The 11,586-nt window shown below is 30.5% G+C and overlaps 1 long non-coding RNA gene across 1 annotated transcript; it reads right to left on the minus strand.

Annotated features, from left to right (window-relative positions):
- Positions 1-1,194: 1,194 nt before the first annotated feature.
- LOC114075137 lies at positions 1,195-3,036 on the minus strand. Its single transcript, XR_003575510.1, has 2 exons — positions 2,286-3,036; positions 1,195-1,339 (listed from the first exon to the last, which is right to left on the minus strand). It is a non-coding gene; the product is annotated as an uncharacterized LOC114075137 (long non-coding RNA).
- Between the last annotated feature and the right edge of the window lie 8,550 nt (positions 3,037-11,586).

The following is an 11,586-nucleotide window of genomic DNA, read 5'->3' on the forward strand; positions in this document are numbered from 1 at the left end:
TTAGGAAAATAATACAAGGTACGACATATATATGTCTTATAAAATAGATTTAATAGTAGTATCTCTATTATGTGGTAAAATAAATAAATAAATATACGTAAATGCATGATAAATTTATATGTAAAAGAACATTTATTTGTGTCATAATAAACTTATATTAAAATATATATAAATGTTAAATTTGTGAAAATTAGTCTCCTTATTAAGACGTGAAATATAATAGTTGTCCGGTGTAAATGTCTAGTAATATGTGATGCGTAGTAAAATATATATAATGACGTTTTTTTTCTTTCTAAAAATATATATAAAAAAATAAATGATACTAGATGTGAAAATATTTTATAGAGTTTGTGATCTTGAATATATTTATTATAAAGTGTAGTATATACATGTAAGTTTGTTTAAAAACATATGAATATTTATTATTTTGTTTATATGTAGAGGTAAGTTAACGATAGATTAGATTCAAACTGATATGTGTGTAGGAATTTATAAATTATAAAATAAAGAAATAATATTAGTAAAAAGAGATGGTAGATATTTTATGCAGAGAAAAATATAGAATTTATACCTTTATATGTATGATATATATATATATATATATATATATATATATGTATATATATATATATGTATGTAACTTGTATTTGAACTTGTTGATATATCTAAAATTAGAAATAGCATGTTAGGAAGTTAAAATATTTTAGGCAATATTTGATTTTAAAAAGAAAAGATAAATAGTAGTCAATATATGTTATAAATAAGTGATTAAAAAAATAGGCCTAACTTTCGAGACTTGTTTTATAACTAAAAATTTTATGCCATTTTTTTTGTTTATAAAACACAACGCCTACTTTCCAAGATATATTTTAAGAAAGTAATTATTTTAGCCTAACATATTTCTAAGGATATATTTCAAGAATGTAATTATTTTAGCCTAACATATTTCTAAGGTTGATTATTTTAGCATCTAAACTAATGTTACATTTATTTGGGCGAACAGTTAAGTATACATGCTATGTTTGAGCACTTTTGGAACTTTATTTTTTTAAAAAATTCTAAGTCTCATCTTTTTAATTTAAAGAACTAAAATTATGTTATAAATAAAAAAACTAATCCATTATTAAGAAAAAATATTTTTTTCTTGTATCATTTATTCTAAAGTGTTTCAACTAAATTCACAAACAAATATAATTAGCTCACGAAATAATCTTCAAAAATAAAAGACAAGCAACATATCCAATTTTGTAAGTAAAGGTTAGCCAACATATCGAAACAATATAATTAAAGCAATGAAAGACAATGCTAAGAAATGTTTAGACGAGTCCCAAAACAGAAACTGCAGCCCTCCGATTGTATATGAAACATAAAAAGAGGAAAAATAATTAGCAAATTGACTCTATGTTAATTAGAAGACTTGATAAATAAATATTATGTAATCTGGTAGCATATAAATATGTTTTCTAATCAGGTAGCATATAAATATGTTTTCTACATACGATGGAAGAAGGTTTAATGCATTTTCAACCATTTTCTAAAACATAGGAACATATTATATGAACACATGTTGTACAAATTCATGTATTAAAGGAGTCCATAATATTACTGTTCAGAGGCATGAAATAATTCCTGAAGAGGTCATCTTCATGTCAAATATATTTTATAAATTTATTTTAGTCATTTCAAAAGAAGAGGATGATAAAGCTGATAAAAAATGAAACTTTTTCATCCGATAGAAAAAAGAAGATAATACCTAACCGCCAAAATTGAATTACTATCATTCAAATTTAGATGTCTCTTTCTCCTATCAAATATTTTTGTCCACTTTCCTCAAAGATATTCATAATTTGACTATTACTTCATACTATTATAGGAAAACAAACTCTACTTCTATTCTAACATTAAGAATTAACTAGATAAATAACAAGTTAGAGGGGCTTAAACAATCATCACTAACCCACTCAAATCATCACGGAGTGGAAACAACGAAAAAAAAGAATTGGCTATAATCTGAGTTCCTCATTTATTCAAATCTTGTATACTGATTGTTAATGGCGATTATGTCAAAGATTAATCGTTAATCATTTTTTGAATTCAAATTTATAATAGGATGCAAGTATCAACACATTGTAAGAAAAAAAAAACTATTTACAGGCTGATTTTTGAACCAAAACTGAAGGAGACAGATTCTGGAAAAATCATTTAAAAACTCAAATCATGATGAGGACATTTAAACGACCATAATCGATTCATGAAAACTAAAAGAAATGAGGGAGATCACTGACCTTTTGTAGAGCAGCAAACAGGGCTTTGACGTCACGAGATTCCAACTTCAAATTTACTCAAACTCAAATTCATAAAGGAAAGATGAAAGAATATAGAAATTTTCTGAAATCTCTGCTTGAAGTGTATCTTATCCCTCTATTTTATTGTTCTTTGATCCTTGTCCCTCCTTCGAAATGAAAGAGACCTGCCCTTTTATAGAAGAAAATCGGACTTCAAGGTCTGATTTGAAATCCAAAAATCGTAGGAAAACAGAGAGAGAGTCACTGCTACATCAAATCGACATCCCTTTTTTTTCAGTTTCTTGAGCCGTTGGGCTCAGGAATATGCGGCATAGACTCTATTTTCATAAAAAAGAAAAGGAGTGATGGAGGAGATATAAAGAAAGAGATCACCGTATATTGTTATTTTCCAGCGGTTCATAGCCGTTCTCTTATAGGAATGACGGAAGAGGCATGGGAAACGAGGAAAAACAGTGAGGCGTGCAGATGCTTGGGAAGGAGGAGAAAGAGAAGCGTCGTCCCCATTTTCCCGAAAAAGAAGAAGTGTCATAGTTGTGGGAAAGATAAGCGTCTGAAAAGGAAGAAAAGAGGGAAAAAAAATTGACAGGCGATGGGGGCATCGATTGATAGACGACGGACGGTGTGGAAGAGATGACCATCGAAAATTGTCATTTTCGGTGGTTCGAAGGTAAAGGCATTTGGCAGAGGATGAGAGAGAGACCGATGAGAGCGTGGATCTGGGGAAGAAGCGTTTCTGGGAAAGGGTAAAAGTTGACATGCATACTATTTTTTGGAAAAAAAAGAAAACAGTTTTGAAATTTAATTTGGATCGTCCGATCGTTTGATCAGACGGTTAAGATAAATTAGGTATTAAAAATAAATGTTTATATATTTATTAAATAATAGTAAAAAAGCTGAATTAATTAGGACCATTAGATTGAAGTGTGGGTCGATATTTAATCTAAAGAAGCACAATCCATGTGCTCGCCTACGTGACATATACAGATTGACCGATTAAGAAAACATGAATTACCGAAATTGCTCAAATTAAAACCATTTAAATTATAACATCTTTTTTATTAAATAGTCATAATTTATTACATTAAAAATGATTATTTTGCAACATTAACTTATTTGATAAAATTAGTCACTCTTAAAATTAAATCTATATAAATTAGTAGCTCATTATATAATAAAGATTTCTAATTATAAACAAATGTACAAAAAATATTTATTAAGACAAAAAAAATTATATTTGAGCAACAAAAATAGATTCATCTTTTAAGAAGGACATTTATTTTTTCAAAAAAAAAAGAAGAGAAAGTAAGTAGTAATATATAATATTTTTTTAAAAAATAATATATATATATATATATATATATATATATTATTTTATTTATTTTTCATTATTTTTTATCATTGAGAGCCAAAATTGGAGTGTCAACATGTCTAAGTAACAAATTATGATCCATTACAAATACCTTCATTCGATTCTATCAATTATATTTAGAAAGACTATCATCCCACAAGTTCTTCTTACAATGACCAAGTAAATCCATATGATAGTTATATAAAACCCATGTAAATCATTGTTTCAAGTGTTATACCATATTTTTATTGCTTAATTATGGTCTAAAGTAATAAAAATTGATTCAAGTTGACATTTTTTATTCCCAACTCGCTCAATTCGTCGATTAGTCAATTCTTGAAATGTCATATGTGACAACATATGAAAGTTCTGTTTGGAGAATTGGAACATACCTATCATATGTGGTAACATATGTATAACATAAAATCAAGAATAGGATTTTCATTTTCTTGCTCACCGCTTCGGCTCTTCTCTCCGCTTCAACTTTCTCTATCTCTCTCCGATACAACTTTCTCTTCGCATGAATCTGGAATCTCCGGAGTGCATGAGATATAATGATGTAATTTTATATCATTAATCTTTTTTGTGTCAGTCTTTTCTGTTCTTTGTATATTAAGACGCAACTAATTTGATTGGCCTTCAGTTAAATAAAATGAAATCATTAATCTTTAAAATATAGATCAATACTCTAAATCAAACGAATGAGTTTTGTTTGTTTTTATTAGTTTTGATATAATGTCAAATGCAATATTGAATCCAATTTGTAATGATGAAAATGATCTCATGTTGTGTGTGAAAATATGTTGCAAACATGATGACAATACAAATCTCATGTTCGAAGGACAATCCAGGTCAAAGGTTTTGGTCTTGTCTTCGCTTTCGTGTATGTACATTTCTACATCTTACTCTGGAGACTTGAGATCTCTTTAATTAGTTTTTTTATTTATTTAATTTATTTCTTTGGGATGTGTATTTTAGGAGAATGCATGCAACTTCTTTAGATGGAAGAATCGTGAAGATGCTGATATACGATTCAAGTTTGTCATTCTGAGATTGACAAACATAGTTAAGAAGTTGGAAATTGATGATGAAAGTCATATTAAAAGAATTAACATATGGGTGACGAAGGTGAAGAAGAATACCAAATGTTGTAACATGTGGAAGCTAATCTTCGTGTTGTTGATTGTTCTATTTTTTTTTTTGTATTTTTAAGCATTACCCTGAAGAATACTGTACCAAACGGAAAATTCTTAAGTATTGTACAACCATCAAAATTATCATAGTGGTAAAAATAAATAAACGTAATTTTGTGTTCCTATTTCAATATTAAGACTTGTTCTTAACATAACATATTTTCAAAAGATGTTGCTACAGATGCCTTCAATGTTGCTACATATGATCCATATGCTTCTACAGATTATCCCTATGTTGCGACATATCACCCTTATGTAGCAATATTTATCAATTTGAGGTATATGTTTCTACATATGATCCATGTGTTGCTATAGATGATCTATATGGTGCAACATATCACCCTTATCTAGCAATGTTTGTCCATTTGAAGTATTTGTTGCTACATATGATTCATATGTTGCTACAGATGATCCATATGTTGCAACATATCACCCTTATGTAGCGATGTTTGTCCATTTGAGGCATATGTTGCTACATATGATTCATATGTTGATACAAATGTCTCAAATGTTGCAACATATTACCCACAAAACAATATTTGACTATTTAAAGCATGTGTTGCTACAGATGACCCATATGTTGCTACATATCACCCTTATATAGCAATGTTTGTCCATTTGAGATATATGTTGCTACATATGAGAATTATCCACATCACATACTATGGACTTACTTTCAATATAAGATAAAATAACATAAGTGATAAAATTAAACATTGTCTTTAATTACAAACACATTGTCAAGGCTTTAAGCTTCGAGATACTATCTCATAAGCCCAAACCCATTGCATTTGACCAAATGGATTGTCAAACAACAGGATTTTGGGAGGTTGAATTTTTGTCCCGCTAATCAAATGCTCAATGAATGCAAGCGAATATGACCCGCACGTCTCTCCGGTTTCATTTTTTACCATGGGTTTCAATCGACCTGTAAATTCCCATGGTTCATTGAGAAACTTATCTTGCAAATGCTTCAATTATTACACTTTGCTTCAATAATTTGGACAGCAACTCAAAGACATGTTGTATGTATGTCAAAAACTCGACATGTTCCATACTCATCAGCTAGCAGTCATAAACATTCATGCGATCCTCGTGCAAGAGTATCTCAAGAGTCACAAAATGAGTTTTGTTTTGGTTCATGATTGTCAAAACCCTTTTTGCACCAATTCAATCCATGTCTCCAGAAAATGTCCTATTGCTCCTGACATAATTAATCATATCTTCATCCCATTTAAACTCATTTGCTAACTGTTAAGGCTTCTGCCACCAACTATTGTTGCCTCATCGTTCATTTCTCCATATTTTTTAGGAAGTTGGTACAGAAGTTAAGATCTAGGATTCTATCTTTGGGATCATAGTACTCCGGATATGTATCATGCCTCTGAAGCATGAGGTTAAGGATTTCATCAATATATTAAAATAAAAAATAATATTAAAAACTAAAGAAGAGTAGTCATTAAAAATAAAAAACAGATGTGCATTGTAAATTGAAGAATTATCGAGTCTTCCCACCAAACATGTGTGTTTGTCATGTTCATGAAATCTTGTCCAGTAAAACAGGCATGTCGTATTGTATATGAACATACTTTGTACTCGTCAGACTCAATACTTTGATTTTTTCTGCTACAGTCGTACACTTATAAATATTCAACTTTTTGTACTCCTTCACTTCCTCTATTACGGCTATTGGCGATTCTCCAAACATCTTCTTCTTTAGATTTTGTATTGCTATGGCAAATGATTTTTTCCTCCTCTTGGCCTGTGGAGTATATGGATGCCGAACATTCTTTGATAGAATGTCCTTTACCCCCCTCTTGTTTTTTAAATTTATTGATAATTTGACTCAATGTTTAAAGATACATGATAGAATCTTCATTTTGTTTCTTGCACATCTCACGGAGAAAGTCACAACATCTTCTTCAAGAGGTAGCTCCTTGGTATTGTCCAGCACCAACACCAACATGAATAACATAAAAAACAACTAATTCATTAACAACTCTAGAGTAATTAGATATGACATTTGCAATTTGTTTTCTATTGGGACAGGCCATGGATGCACAACCTAAAATTATAAAATTGAGTCATCCGTAAGAATATTTGGATCACATGTTGCCACAAATATATCATATGTTGCTACAGATGGGTGATATATTGTCACATATGTGCCATATGTTGTTACAAATGGGTGATATGTTGTCACATATGTGTCATATATTGCTGCATATGTGTGATAGATTGACACATATGGGCATCTATAGCAACATTTGTGTCACATATTGCAATAGATGAATCATCTGTAGCAACATAAGAGTCATCTATAGCAACATTTTGGGTGTAATATAATAATAACTTATTGCATTAGGAGAAGGGTTATAAAGATATGGAATATCTCCTCTTTGGTAGTTTTTGTTTTCGATTTCAACCATCTCAATACCCTTGGAGATGAGAGTTTTCTTCTGCAATTACTTAATGGGTCAAATGAGGAATGACTTCAAATGCTCAAGCTTATAAAAAAGAAAAACATGTCACAAATCAAATGTTCAATTATTCAGTACAATATAAAACGATTAAAAACATTTAGTTTTACAATGAAAGCCCATGGAAGTCAAATAAGTTACTAGTCTTTGCTCCTAAAGGTTTCGACAAGTATTCTATAGTTAAATAAAATCTCTCATGACCCCAAGGATAATTGTTGAAAGCATCAATATCTTGACAGAAATTCACCCATTTAAGATGTATGTTGTTATTGAGATCTTTCGCCAAAATTATATTATGTGTAACCAAAGTAAGCACAATGTCTGTCTGTGCTTCCTTGGTGTATCCTCGTGTTTCAACAAATATATTAAGTCAGGATTTTTAAAGCTTGTGCCAACAAGGGACATCAAGTCTTGTTCCTCAGTTGACAATGATCTTGTCTTGCTTCTTCTTTCACTCCTTTCTTTTTTCTTCGTGGTTCTTTTTTGACAATGTATTCAGGACGGGCTTAGAAAGAGGATGCCATTTTAACCTTGATACTATGGAAAACTCTCTTATTCCAAATAAGACTGACATGCCACAATAATTAATCAGAATTTTATTCTTCTTTACGGAATTTTAAAAAATGAACCTTATTTTCAGAAATTTATAGACTATGGTCATTTGAAAATGTGCATTATTATTCTAGGATAAATCAAGAAAATGACCGAAACAACTATCCCTAAAAAAATCTTTCAAACCATTTTTCTTGAGGATGACTCTGAAGGTGTTGAAAGGTTTTCCCATGCCTGAACTCATAATGCTATCATCAATACCATCACCCTGCAGATGCACATGGAAAGTGTCTGCATTAATAATTTTGATCCCATCATCATCCTCTACTTCATTTTCTTCTTCTTCTTCATGCATAACTGCTTCTCTATTTTTTCCTTCTTCTTCCTCAACTACTTCTCTACTTTTTCCTTCTTCTTCCTCAACTACTTCTATATTGTTCCTTGTTCTTCCTCCACTTCTGTTTGCTTTTCCTCTTCTTCCACATCTACTTCTCTGTTTTCTTCTTTATCTTCCTACTCAGCTTCTTCTGCTCTTTCTCTATCATCAGTAACTTCGTTTTTTTCTCTTTCTTCATTTTATTTTTGAGAAAATTCTGCTTCTACTTGAGAAAAAGAAACTTCTTCAGATGCAAGTTCTTTTAAAATAGCGGTACTTTCATTCTTCTTCCTAGGAATTCTAGTTTTAGTTTTCTTCAGGATTTTTGTTGTGGCAGTTGTATCAATTTTCTTTTGACAGGAGCTATTATATGTGTATCTGCAATCACAAAAATAAAATATTTGATGTCACACATGACCTACAAATGACGTTTAACTTTTTGAAATGCACAACACAATACACAACAACACAAACAACAAATACGATTCAATGCCACATATGAACCAATCAACAAATCACAAAACCCTCCCATAACCCTATCCAACGAACTACAAATGAAGTTTTTTGAAATCAAATATTATTCCAAAAAATAATAACTATCCAAACAAAAAAGTAATAAAACACAGGGCAAACAAGTACAAGTAAGCATTTCAAACCCTAATTAAATATCATCTGAGAAGATATCAACAATAAACTAGAAATGATGAGGACACGCCTTGTTGTAGAAGAGGATAGAATGGATTACCACTCATGTTTTTGAAAATATCACAACAACAACCTTGATTTATGAAGGAATAATGGAACGAGAAGAGGAGAAAAAAAAGGAAACGAAAACAAAACTTAGTGAAAATAAATTAAATTTGAAATATGAAACGACTTTTATAGAGGAGAGGAGGAGAGAGGAGAGAGGAAAAATGAAGGGACGATTGTTTTAAAGGATTTTTTTAAATTTTGACGATTCAAAGTGTGACTTACATTGCCACATATATATGTTCTGTTGGGGCACATACCTCCTTTCCATGACATATGTTATATAATATAACGTTGACATATATATCCTTTCTATGACATATATTACCACATTTTTTCTTTCTGTGAAATATGTTGCCACATGTATCCTTTCTGTTGGTGCACATGCAGATAATTATGTGGTGTTCTTTACAAGAAGTTAAATATGTTGCCACAAACACCATATCTCTTCCTTTCCATCATAATTAACATTTGTTCCAACAATATAAATATAATTTAAAATCATTAATATTATCAGCAAAAATTAACACTTCACCAATTGTTTTATACAACTTATCAACAAAAAGGTAATTCACAATGGTATAAATAACCACCAATCTAATCAATGACGGTAACCACAACATTTCATCGAACTTTGCTTTTTTTAGGTCTAGGCCTCTGTGGGTCTTCATTGTTACTAACATAGCCATTTCGAACCTTTAAAATCCCATAATTCCATAAGAATGAAGCATATCTCATGCAAAGGGTTTCATAACTAAGTCCACAAAATGGTACTTCTAGTCCATCACTTAAAAACTCAGCGTATGCAACAACAAAAAGTCCACAATCTCTGCATGATATATCATCAATTAGAAAATACAATAACATCACATTTCAATAGTCATAAGACAAATAATAATGTGATACTTACAGACTATTGCTTCCTTTTTGGGAAATATCAGTAATGTGTTTGACTTCGAATGAGTGAGATTTGTTCTTTCCTCGGTAACATTCAAAACCTGGCCAGTTGGTTCTCCCTTTTTGCTCAAAAAATCGGCTTGACTCAAGGTACTTTGATAACATTGTAGACAACTTTTGAATCTCGGAGGACAATTTTTGGTTAGACCTATATAAGGACATCAAATCATACACTTTTATGTTATTCCTTCAATGCAACGACTGTCAAGACCCAATGAAAGTCCACATTACTATTTAAAGGGACATGAACATCATCTGTCAAGTGCCAAGGCAGTCCACAAGCTATACCAAAAACCATCATAGTGCCAACGATTTTATTCTCATATTCAGGAACAACACTAGCATAGTCAATGTATGTTTTGAAAAAAACAAGTAGTAATGGTATATCGATATTTAGAATGACACTGTTGCTTTGACTTCTTACGCAAATAGTAAAAATGACATCCACATACTGCACAGATGCATCAAACAAGTGTATATCTATATCAATTTATTTGTATATATTCATGTATTAATCAAAACATAAAAGTGGACATGGATTTACCTCATCAATCCAGCAGACATTATATAGAATCAGTCCTTATTCTATGAAAATGCAACTACAAAATCAAGTTTCGAGCAGTTGGCTAAGTAGTGATCGTCATTGTCTCCTATGCAATTGTGTAATCATTATAAATAATTATTTAGTGGTCAATAAGAAGAAATACTAATAATAGTTGAACGACCATACTTTTTTGCATGATGCTTGTAAGACCCTCATTTATCCATTGCTAGAAGGATGACATTAGTTAAGTTGGACCCTAGCCGTCAATGTTAAAACCTTCAATTGGATATTGTCGCTTGACATCACAACTGATGACTTCAACTTTTTTCTCTTTCTTTTTTGCTTTAGCTTTTTCTTTATGCTTCTCCTTCTTCTCTTTCTGCTTCTCTTCTTTTTATACTTCTCCTCCTTCTTATCCTTCTCCTTCTCCTCCTTTGCGTTCTTCTCCTTCTCCTCATTTTCCTTCTTCTCCTTATCTTTCTTCTCACTAATTATAGATAGTGTTTGGGAAATAGACTTTTTCAACCTTTTACACTTTAAAAATTGTGAAATATTCTTGAATCTTTGGACATCAATATTATGAGATATTTTTTTAAAAAATATCAATGCATTTTTTAACACTACTAATAAAATAATCATGTTGTTGCTCACATTATTCGCATAGACAAAAAGAACATTTGATGTTAGAAGAGGAAGCAACACAAATAAAAGATTGAGTTGTTGTCATGGATGAAGCTTCTTGTATCATTTCATCTACAAAGTAAATAAAAAAAGATTGAGAATTTATGATTCATTATAAAATAATAATAACATTATGTTGTTACATATGGATAGTCTGTTGCCTTGAATTAATATTATGTTGCCACAGATGTAACTACTATTGCCACACATGAAAATTCTGTTGCCACATATAAATTTTATATTGCCAAAAATAAATTTTCTATTGTCACAGATGAATCTTAAGTTTCCACAAATGGCCATTTTGTTGTCCTAACACATAAGTGAGATGTTATTTTGGTATAAAAAAAGTTCATACAAAATATAATAAAGATTCTTGTTAATATAATTTTCAATAACAGT

This window comes from Solanum pennellii, chromosome 12 (genome assembly GCF_001406875.1).
Source record: "Solanum pennellii chromosome 12, SPENNV200".
NCBI lineage: Eukaryota > Viridiplantae > Streptophyta > Magnoliopsida > Solanales > Solanaceae > Solanum > Solanum pennellii.